This window comes from Gouania willdenowi, unplaced genomic scaffold (assembly GCF_900634775.1).
Source record: "Gouania willdenowi unplaced genomic scaffold, fGouWil2.1 scaffold_329_arrow_ctg1, whole genome shotgun sequence".
Lineage (NCBI taxonomy): Eukaryota > Metazoa > Chordata > Actinopteri > Blenniiformes > Gobiesocidae > Gouania > Gouania willdenowi.
Window position 1 is genome coordinate 3,441 of NW_021145090.1, and position 11,502 is coordinate 14,942.

The 11,502-nt window shown below is 41.2% G+C and overlaps 1 long non-coding RNA gene across 1 annotated transcript; it reads right to left on the reverse strand.

Moving 5' to 3' along the window:
- Nucleotides 1-5,570: 5,570 nt before the first annotated feature.
- On the reverse strand, nt 5,571-11,096 carry LOC114459552 (uncharacterized). The gene is made up of 3 exons (XR_003673398.1): nt 11,047-11,096; nt 10,808-10,924; nt 5,571-5,636 (listed from the first exon to the last, which is right to left on the reverse strand). It is a non-coding gene; the product is annotated as an uncharacterized LOC114459552 (long non-coding RNA).
- Between the last annotated feature and the right edge of the window lie 406 nt (nt 11,097-11,502).

The window sequence follows — 11,502 nt, forward strand, 5'->3', positions numbered from 1 at the left end:
TCTCGGCGTCGCGGCAGATCCCTATACCATGTCTAGTAAAAAACTTCGCGATCTTGCAATCAGAGGCTTCCTCTTGTACAAACAAAATTCAGCAAAATCCACACCTCGCGAAATGTTCCCGATAAAGAATAACTCTCACTCGCTGCAATTGGAAGGCACAAAAAAGACACCCGACAGTCCTCAAATGCCTCCACTGCAAGCACCACAGACCCCTCCGCGGTACAACCAGCAACCGTACCATGGAACAAAGCCAAAACGATACCAAGATAACACCGATTATCGAGATTATGTGCCAAAACAAAACTTTCGGCACCAAAATTCTCGCCCTAACTCACACCACCAAGATCGCCGACCGCGCCCACCGTGGTATGATTACAACCGTTCTGACCAGTGGAAAAGACACGACAACGATCGCCGAACACCTCCACCCAGAAACGAACACTCAAAACCTCGGTATCACAAAAATAATCAAAGGTCATACGACCAGCAGCCAAACAGATCAAGATCAGACGATGAATCTAATGAAATAGAAAGTTTAGAAATTAGGTTATCTAACCAAATCACTAAAGAAATGGCATCCATCAGGAAAATGTTCGAACAAATGATAGATGACAAAACCAATGATAAACCAAAACAATCAAAACGAAAAAATGACGATGATTCGCCTCGTGCTGTCTTGCTGGTGCAAACACATGCACCAAACCACCATTTTTCCAATGGACATCAGTCCATTGAAGGTGAACCACCAATTCACCAACTCTTGTGCAACCTCTACGAAAGAGGAATCGCCCGAAAGTTTTACATTTCAGCCACTTTTGAAGGTGTGCTTACCAATGAAGCCTTACTCGACACTGGAGCAGACATATCCCTCATGTCCGCCCAACTGTTCAATGAGCTGCGCAGCCTAGCCAAGGAGACCAACCTAAGGTTGATACTCCAAGACTGCCACATTGACATTGAACCTTATGGCGACAACGCCACCGTTATCACGAAGAAGGCTCTCGTACAAGTCACCATAGGTCAGCTGACTCTGGTGCACCCGTTTTACGTCTCAGACCACAACCAGATTCCTCTTCTCATAGGTATCGATCTGCTCAACAGATTTGAGCCCCTGATCGACTTTCAAAACCTGAAAATCTGGGCATAAGTCTGGCAGCCACTGCCGCTGCAGCATGACTCACCCGACGGAGTTCAGTGCTATCAACTGAACCACCCTCAGGTTCTAAAAGAGACCCCCAGCCGGTCTCCGGCCCAAATGCGTCCGGCTACTAAAACCGTAGACCGTACTCTAACGACCAGAAGTACCTCCCTGTGCTCGTTAACCAACAACCCCCTCGCTACCGATGGTCTTGCGTTTCAGAACCGACACATCAACGAAGCTCTCGCCAAACAGGGAGCGCTACCAGGGACATCCTGGTCCTTTGACCCCACCCAGCTCGCTGAGCCCCACCCGTTGTCAGTGAATGCTATTACGCGCTCTCGTGCAGCTGCCGAGACCGACACCCCAATGTCCTCGCAGGTCATCGCACCGGTAAAACCCGCTTTCACCGACAATGACCCAATAACGTTAAAAGTCTCCTCGGACTTTGCCTCCACATCCAGCCATCTGTTCGCTGCCCGTCGCTCATTACAGATAGTCAAGGGCACCTTGGTCCATGTTTCTGCAGACTCCCAAACGCATGCGTTCGTTGTTCCACAGAACCAAAGGGGGGTGATATTGGCACATGCCCATGACATGCCCTGCGACAGACACAGAGGAGTCAAAGTCAAAACCAAGCTAACACCGCTACCGCTTACACCACCCACCAATACACGACCGATCTTGAGAACCACCTCCGAGCTACGTTCGCGTTTGCTCAAAAACACCTCAAAGAGAGCGCGAAGGGCCGTAAAACCTACTACGACCAAAAAGCCTCACAAGAGGAACTACAGGTGGAGAACCGCGTCTGGTATTATAGCATTGCTCCGCCCGCCGGCAAAAATGATCACCATGCAACCAAACGGGTGAAGAAATTTCTTTCCAAATGAACAGGACCCTACCTGGTCACCGATAAACTGTCTCCAGTGGTGTACCAAATAAAGATTCCGAGCACAAAAACCGAATCAAAGCTCAAATGGGTCCACCGAAACCAAATTAAGCTATACAGAACACCAAAATCAACAGACAAACCTTCAACCGCGAGCTGAATAAACCCTACAAGCCGAGAGATAGCATTCCTAATTAACGTACCAGTCGTCACGTTCAATAACATCTACCACCTCAAGGACGACATAAACTAAGAACTAGGAACTAGAATCCACTACGCTATCTGGTCCCACCGAGGACACACCTGAGGGTCAGGACTTAACCGTGCTGGTTGATCCGTAAACTTCCAATCAGCCATCCCATTGATCAGGCCCCAAACATTAGCATATCTAACACCCTGCTACCGAGACCACAACGCGTCTCATTAGATAGGCACAGGCCAAATTTAGCCAGAGCAAAAGAAAACTTTTCTTCTTTCTCTCTCACTCAGTTTAAGATCCCTTAGGGATTTATTTTTGTGTGTTTAGATTTGATTCTTTTATACCCTGCATGCTTTGTCTTTGTCTTATTGATGTGCACCAGGAGTAACTGACCGATACCACGCTATCTATGTGCTTATGTGTACACTTTTATGTTACCCCACACTGCTGATCCCAAATTACATGTTCGCACCGAGCATTGTTGAGGGACACATAGCAACATATAGTACACACACCTAGTCTGCCTTCCTGGTCTACGGGTGCCCACTGCCAAGCGGCACCTCAGAATCGACTCCATGGTCGCCCAACTCCTACCTCCATGGCCCACGGGCATTAACACCAGGCAATGCTCCAACGCCAGCCACCAGGGGCTCCAGGCTTCAACCTCCGGGGCTCCAGCCTCAAACCTCCGGGGCTCCAGCCTTCAACCTCCAGGGGCTCCAGCCTTCAACCTCCAGGGGCTCCAGCCTTCAACCTCCCGGGCTCCAGCCTTCAACCTCCCGGGCTCCAGCCTTCAACCTCCCGGGCTCCAGCCTTCAACCTCCAGGGGCTCCAGCCTTCAACCTCCAGGGGCTCCAGCCTTCAACCTCCAGGGGCTCCAGTCTTCAACCACCAGGGCTCCAGTCTTCAACCTCCGGGGCTCCAGCCTCAACCACCAGGGGCTCTAGCTTCAACCTCCCAGCGTTGCCTCCAGTATTGACTTCCTGGCAATGCTGCTCATCTCAACGTCAAGGTGAGAGTGATTTCCCTACCCTACAGGGGGAAACACCTCCAAGTTCCAACAAGGACGTTGGACTTTTGTCACTCCTGAACTTTCGTCAGGGTGTGTGAGGACCTCAACACACCTTTACCTGTTTCTAGTTGTCGTCAACTTGAAGGTTCGTTCCCTCTTTTGTTTCCTCAAAAGAACTATTTGATAAGAGCTTCAAAGCATTGAAACCTTATCAACAGGGGGATTATGTAGGAAACAAACCACATAAAGCGTAAAGCCTCCCCCTTTGCTAGCAAGAATTAACCAAGGAGCCTGTTTTTGTGTTATCACGAACTGTGTAAACACAACTGCCCCCGTAACTCTGAGATGCAGGACTAACCCCACTATGTGGTCTGTGAACTCAATACCGGAGCCGCTAAGACTGAACCAGCTATTTGAAGTACGTAGTATGAACCCTTCTTTTACGACTCCCCTTCCGGCCAAACAAAAGGACCAGAGAATCCAAGGACAGTTTTCCCCTATATTACCTCCCTGCGACATTTATGATCAAAAGAAGAACATCCCTCTTCTCCCCCTTATCAAACAGATACTGTGGGATGCTATAAGTTCAAAGAACGGTCCCAATGCCCTCTGACCCCCTGTGGTGAGACGTCACAGGAGAACACTGTCCAGGCACCTAGCTGAGAGATCTCCACGGGAAGAAAGGAGAACAAAGAAATTGTATTATGTTTGAAAGTTACAAACGAAAACATTTTTGGAATGATTTCTACAGAAATTGAAATTGCAAATATTGTCTGTTCGATCACACTCGTTTCATGTAACGCAATAACCAACAGAATGCTATTTTAAAGTGTTTATCATTTAAAAGTGCTTAAAAATACCAGAAAACATCACAAACGTTAGTTTGAGGTATCTACGGACACCATATAGTTAAGAGGAGGCATAACATGATTTTTGATATTTATGTCTATGAGTAATTACAGGTAAAATGCATTAATTAATTCCTAAAGTGATTCTAGGATATTTTCCAGTCATGTTTGGTATCAAATCCTTTCGTAATTCATGATATTTCAGGATATGATGTTGAAAAGATGTTTTGAAATATGTGGAATTAATTATTAGGCATTCTTTTATGTTTAGAATCATCCCTTGTCGTCTGTCTCTGTCTTACACTTACACACACCCAAGACACACCCACAAGCTGAAAGCAGTGACAGTGACCAATCACCGACATGATCACAGAATAATCAACGAAGACGCCTCCTCCAAAAGGCGTCGCCAAACGCCCTTTAAAAAAAGACGCGCGACCAGAAACAACAGTTTTGGACGCGGGCGTTCATGCTCACCCGTGTTCCCTCATGTTTCCAGTCTTTCATTTCATTTTTATTTTTAGTTGAAACAGTTAGATTTTGTAATCAACAGCTGCTTGGTTCGGACGAATTCCGCACCCAGTGACGTGCGTAACAGCCGTAAGGAAGCCCGGCCCGCGACCCTTGGGGTTAGCAAAGAGCCATTATCGAAGCCAGCTGCGAAGGCCTAACCGCCCGGATCGGCTGAAGGGGCTAAATTCTGTGGAACCGAAACAGAACCAACGGTGGCACGTCCTGCTACATTGCTTCAACAGCACCTCCAGGTCCAGCCTGACCTCACCTCCAAGGTACAAGAATGAACTTTCATCAGCAACTTCATCCACAATAGATCACATACATATTTCCATAACTACAAACTTACACGCATTAACAACATGCTGCACACACAGTACATCTCATTCATGTTTGTTCGTCTCCCCCTTGTCCGTCCTCCTCTCTTTGTTATGAGCTCTCTTTATTTTATTCTTTGATTTTATGATCTTATTATTGAATATGTATCCTGCATTTTTATTCAATATTTAGTAGACTAGCATCCTCCTAGATTAGTGATTTCACTTTATTACGTATAATCCTCACTTTTATTAGCCTAGAAATGCATTTTATCATGATTTAATTATCCCATTTCAATTGATATTTTGACTGTGTTAATTGTTGACTTTTGAATAAAAGGTTAAAGATAATATTTGATTCCTCTGATTCATTAAAGCTGTGATGATGGTGTAGATGTCTGGTAGAATTCACTTTTCCCTGGTTTCACATTGATGAGTTTAGTCTAAAAACTTAGACATATTTCTCCTGTTAAAAGGAGTGGCACCCCGCAAATTTGAAGTAATATTAATAATCATAATTAATATTCTTAGTTCTATAACCCATTAATAATAACTCATCTCATCTTCCTACACACACATACACACACACACACACACACACAGTGTAACACTGATGTACAGAGGTGTGAGTGCTGAGCTCTGACGTGGTCTCACCTCTGATCTTCAGTCTGGATCTCATGTTGTTCCTGCACCGTGTCATGATCCATAGCAGAGACACACCTACACACACACACACACACACACACACACACACACACACACACACACACACACACACACACACACACACACACACACACTATATATACTGTATATATAACAAAATGTACAATCATGTTCTAAGTGACATAAAAGAGTAAAAGGTTATGTACAGTGTTTTACATATATCTATATATAAACTATCCTCATTAACTGGAAATGTTAAAAATTCAAACACATCAAACACTGGAAGAACCTTCTGTCAGAGCACCTCCCCACCCCCAAACACCCTCCATTTGGTTCTCATTCATAGATTTCTCACACACCTAATCCCTCTGAGCTGTACCTTAAATATCCTGTATATGATCCTTTATTCCCTTATCCATGAGTATTTGTAGAGTTTTTTCTCTGAGTACCAACCACATCACCACTACACCTCCTTTACTATCCACTAAACCTCACACAAGCACATATTAGTACATTTACAACCATTCATTTTATTCTTTTTATCTCACAATCTCCCTTGTTGTCATTGTTTATGATTCTGGTTATTATGATTATTGCCTCTGTTGCTTAGCAACACTTTAAATGTTGTCATTTGCTATTATCAATAGTGCTCCATGTGCCCCCTTTTAACTTTGAGCACCTGCCCCTCCAAAGGTCTCTGCACGGCCCTGCATAGTGTATAAAATGCTATACAGTTAAAATTATATTGAATAATGTTATGTAAAGATTATTATTTTATATAACGTACAAAAAAAAATATATCTTCAATTTGATAACACATAATGTCAGTCAACACATGCTAATTGCTAATTTCTTGCCACATATCAAGCATAAATATTTAGCTGGCATGTTGAATTAAAATAGATATATGTCAGGTATATTAATCTGTCTCCACACAATAAAATGTATATTTACTTCTAGAATATTCTTTTGTTGATTTGAAACAAAACAGAAAAAGGAGGTATAGAGGAGACCTGTGGGTGGGCCTGGGTGCTGGGCTCCAGGTTGAAACTATCATTGATCCCCCTTCCTTTTATTTATAATGTAGTTTGATTTATTAATGAATTAATGTATTTTTATTTAATTCTCTTTTTTCTCTCTCGTTTTCCCTCTCTTCTCTCAATCTATTGTGTATGTGTCTGTGTACGTATGTGTATATATATATATATATAGTTGATCACATTTATTGTATAATGATATAGATATATATATCAATGAGTTATGTGTATATACTGTATATACTGTATATTTATAGTGTAAATAGGTGTATATTATAAGAAGATGATATGTATAGTACTAGATATTACATGTGGTAGGATCATATAATTATATACTTCCTCCTACTCCTTTTAGAACATGTACAGACTTCACCAGCAGGATTTTTATATCATTTGTTCTCTTTGATTTGTTTGATTTATTTTCATTTTTTATTACTATTATTATTATTATTATCATGATTTTTTTCATTATGAGATACAGATTGCTGTTGTGTTCATGTTTGAAATCAAATCAAATCACATATCATTCTTTTCACCAGTGGCGTTGGACTGGGGGGGTAAAGGGTACTGAGTACCCAGGGCCTAAGGCAGGGCGAGGGGTTCAGAACTCTATATATATGTACAAAGATGCATTTTAAACATTTTTAGATTGTTTATATGTGAATGAAAAGGGCCCTGTGTGAAAATAAGCTGGTTGTTAATTCACAGTTTTACACAATTATTAATGCTGCACCCTTTAAAACAGTGCTAATGGTACGACCCACATGTGCTGCTACAGTCTGAACTGTAGATGTGACGTGGAGCAGGAGTAAATAGGTTTAGCCAGAGTGTCCCCATGATTCTAATTATTCTATATTTACCTTTTATTAACCTTTGTACAGGTTTGCTTTGTCTGTGTGTTAGTAATACCCCCCCCCAAAAAAACAACAAAAACAATACCAGCTGCTCCTTAAATTGTAGCAAAAATATGTCACAAACACAATATTCAATAAACCAAAAAAATATAGTAGAACAGATTTATAAAATACAAGCAGTGGATATGGAGTCATTAGGTTATTGCGTTTTTTTTCAACCTTAGGGTCAGGACCCCATGTGGGGTCAGCCTAGAATTAAAGTGGGGTTTAAATGTCTAGTAATTGGTTAAAAAGTAAGTAAAAACTGATTAAAATTATATATATAGTTTTTTTTTAAAGGTTTTTGAGTTTTAGTTTTTCAAATACACATCACACACAATAAATATCAAATAACAGTTTCCTATATGTAAATTTTCTCAAATATATAAATCTCATTTAAATAAAATACAGTATATAATTATCTAATCCTGGCTACTCTGTATTAATAACACACTTTAATAATGAATTGTCCCTCCTCTGCTTACTCTCCATAATCGTTTTGAAGCCCTCTCATACGAAAATGGAGACAAACTCAGTCCAACTGAGCGACTGAAACAACCACCAGGAAAATGTCTCCACCACTGCTGGGACTGAATTCCCATCAGTCCAAATTCTCCATAGCCCGTCTAAAATTTCTCAGAGCAGCAGTACAGAGACACTCTGGTTCCACGTACAGCCCTACAGCCATCAACAAACACTGCTTCCTCACCGGCCGACCCCGACGATGGAGGGTCCCTAGCAGCCATCAGTGACCCTCTCACCATCAGACGCTCCTGGTCAGTGTAACAGGTTCACCCACATTCCTAGTCACTCATTATTGGTGATTCAATAACTAGGAACACCAGATTATTTAATGTCATCACACACTGTATTCCAGGTGCTACAGTTCACACTATCTGTGACAAACTGAACCAAATGTTACCCACGCTGCCAGCAACTGTTACTAAAATAGTGTTACATGTAGGAACAAACAACGTGAATAGATGTGAACCATGAGTGAGTTTAAACTTCTCTTTAATGTTTTAAAGATGTGGTAAATCAGTGTTTATCTCTGGTCCTCTTCCTACACTAAATAAATAACCAAAGAACAAACAGTACATGAATTGGTGTCGTATGTGTTTGGCTGTTCTGTCTTTGATGGAATATATATTATTATTATTTTTATTATTATTATTATTATATGTCTCACTGTCACAAGGAGCCGAGGCAACGATTTATCAAGTGAACGTGATGTTGTCGTCAACTACAGACATTACAATGAAGATCTCTGTCATCATCTAGTATCCATAGAGACACATCGTAACTGATCAGCATTATTGATCTCTTTGTTAAGATAAATAAAGTTGTATTGGTGCATGTACACAGTGTTCATTTCCCCTGTTCTTCTTCTTCTGATTTATTTAGTGGTAGTTTCCTCTTCTTCTTCTTCTGCGTTGTTGGAGGTGGTTTGGTTATAAAAGCATTTTATTAATAAGTGATATGTTATAAGTTATATTATATGTTATATGACATAGGTATATAATATATGCCTCCAATTGGAAGGTCAGTCACTTGGTACCAGTGACAACTGCTGGTTTCTAGTGGTATTACAGGAGTTACAAGTTAAAAGTTGGCTATTTTCCAAATGTGTTCTAAAAGTCACATGTACAGAGACAGCCAATAGAATGTCCTGGTTTGATGACACACACATACAGATGTGATTACAGACACACAGAATGAATTACACACAGACAACTATGTTAATAAATCCTAATTCTACACACAGATTGTGTTACACACACACACACACACACACACACACACACATAGTTTTGTTACAATAATGGCCCCATACAGTGAAACTACAGATAGAACACAGAGTCTATGAGTGTTCATCAATGTCAAACCTCATGTGTTGTGTTTGTTCTAATTAATAAAAGTTATTAATATAATAATATAGTACATGGTGTGAGTAAATGGTGTAACAGGTTATAAACACAGCGTTGACAGGACAAGCTGAAAAGAACACTTAGAATGTGCTGACATGTCTTATCGTCAACTATTGGAGGATTTGGAGAGCCGTGCTCTCTGCAGGAGAACGTCTAAAGATGGAGCTGATCTGTGGCTCCTCCCCCAAAACATAGTGACTGATTAATGCTGTGATTGTAAATGTTGGAGCGACAGACAACGTGCACTAAAGCCATCCCAGTGCACATCCAGCTGCTGTCTGAGCCTCCATTGGTGAGTGTTACAATGATTAGAAATGATTGATCAACCTCTGATGATTTATTACAACATCTCTATGGGTCATAGAGGGATACGGTTACGTACTGAAGCTGGGGCTAATGACCCCCCTAACCAACCTGAGGTCATTGGCTCCCAGAAAGGCTGATCAGTCACAGAGCAGAGCAGGAGGAACTAAACCCATCAACACTATCACTTTATCAGGAGGTGATCAGTTCTACACCTCCATCACTGATCACCTGCACCTGGAGCGTCTGCAGTGTTGAACGTGACGTCCTACAGCATCCAACAGCACCGCTGCTACCAATCTTCATTTGAATTTAATGTTTAGTGCTGAGTTCAACAAACTATTCATCAAACACTCACAAGTCTCATACATTACATATAATTTAACTCTAATCTAACCCTAACTCTTAGAATAAACTACACTGAGAAAAAGTATTATTGTTGTAATCTGTCCTCAGATCTGTTCAATTCAATGATCTGAATAGAAAGGACAGAAAAAAACCTTACAGTAGTATTTGTAAAGTTCTGTTGAAAATATTTTGTGGAAAAAAAGTAACATTTACAGTAATTAACAACATTTGTGCTTTGGACAGATGGACATGTGTTAGAGTTTAGATCATGTGACTTCACTTTCCACCAATGATTGTTATCAATAAAAAACTGTAAAGTATCCTGTACTTTTTATTGAGATGATCACAGTCTCCATGTGTTTAAACCATCAGTAATAATAAGTTTAGTGTTTATCAGGTGGTGAACTAATTATAATAATGTATAATTATTAATAATAATAACCAGTGACTGAGGAAATAGTTGGTGACTGTATTTAGTGTGAAAACAAAGAAAAGTGATTGACACTTTAGTCCACATGGACTGAGAGATGAATCAACACTGCTGTGTGTACGACCTCTGTCCACACGCTTCATAAATACTGATTCTTTTTGTACTGGTGCACATTCTACATTTCATTGGTCTGAACGTATTTAGAACCAGTTCTATGAACGGATCAATAAATGAGGCCCCTGGACCATCAGGAAGATAACCAGCAACCTTCTTTATGTGGACTCACTGTGGGTCAGTAGATGGACCTCCTTTGAAGTTGATACGTTTGTCCATGGACCGGTCACTTCTAAAGGACACACAGCTGGGTCCAGGTCCAGGTTCAGGTGTGAGCTGCTTCCTGGTCCTTGAACACACACACACACACACACACACACACACACACACACACACACACACACACACACACACACACACTGTAACACTGATGTACAGAGGTGTGAGTGCTGAGCTCTGACGTGGTCTCACCTCTGATCTTCAGTCTGGATCTCATGTTGTTCCTGCACCGTGTCCTGATCCATAGCAGAGACACACCTACACACACACACACACACACACACACACACACACACACACACACACACACACACACACACACACACACACACACACACACACACACACACACACACACACACACACACACAATATGTGTGTTTTCAGATTAATACATGTACGTAGGTGTACCTTGGGCACAAAAAGTCTTAGAGCCATTGCGTTACACTACACGTAGAGATTTATACGTTATTATGGGTAGAATTCAACATATGTGTCAGTTGTTTCACTTTCTAGGGTTGGAGTCAATTACATTTTTCAATTACAATTACGTCTTCAATTATCCATGTTTAATTACGACTGAATTACAATTACAGTGACCACCATTTTTTTCAATTTCAATTATTATTGTCCCCTGAAAGTCAATTA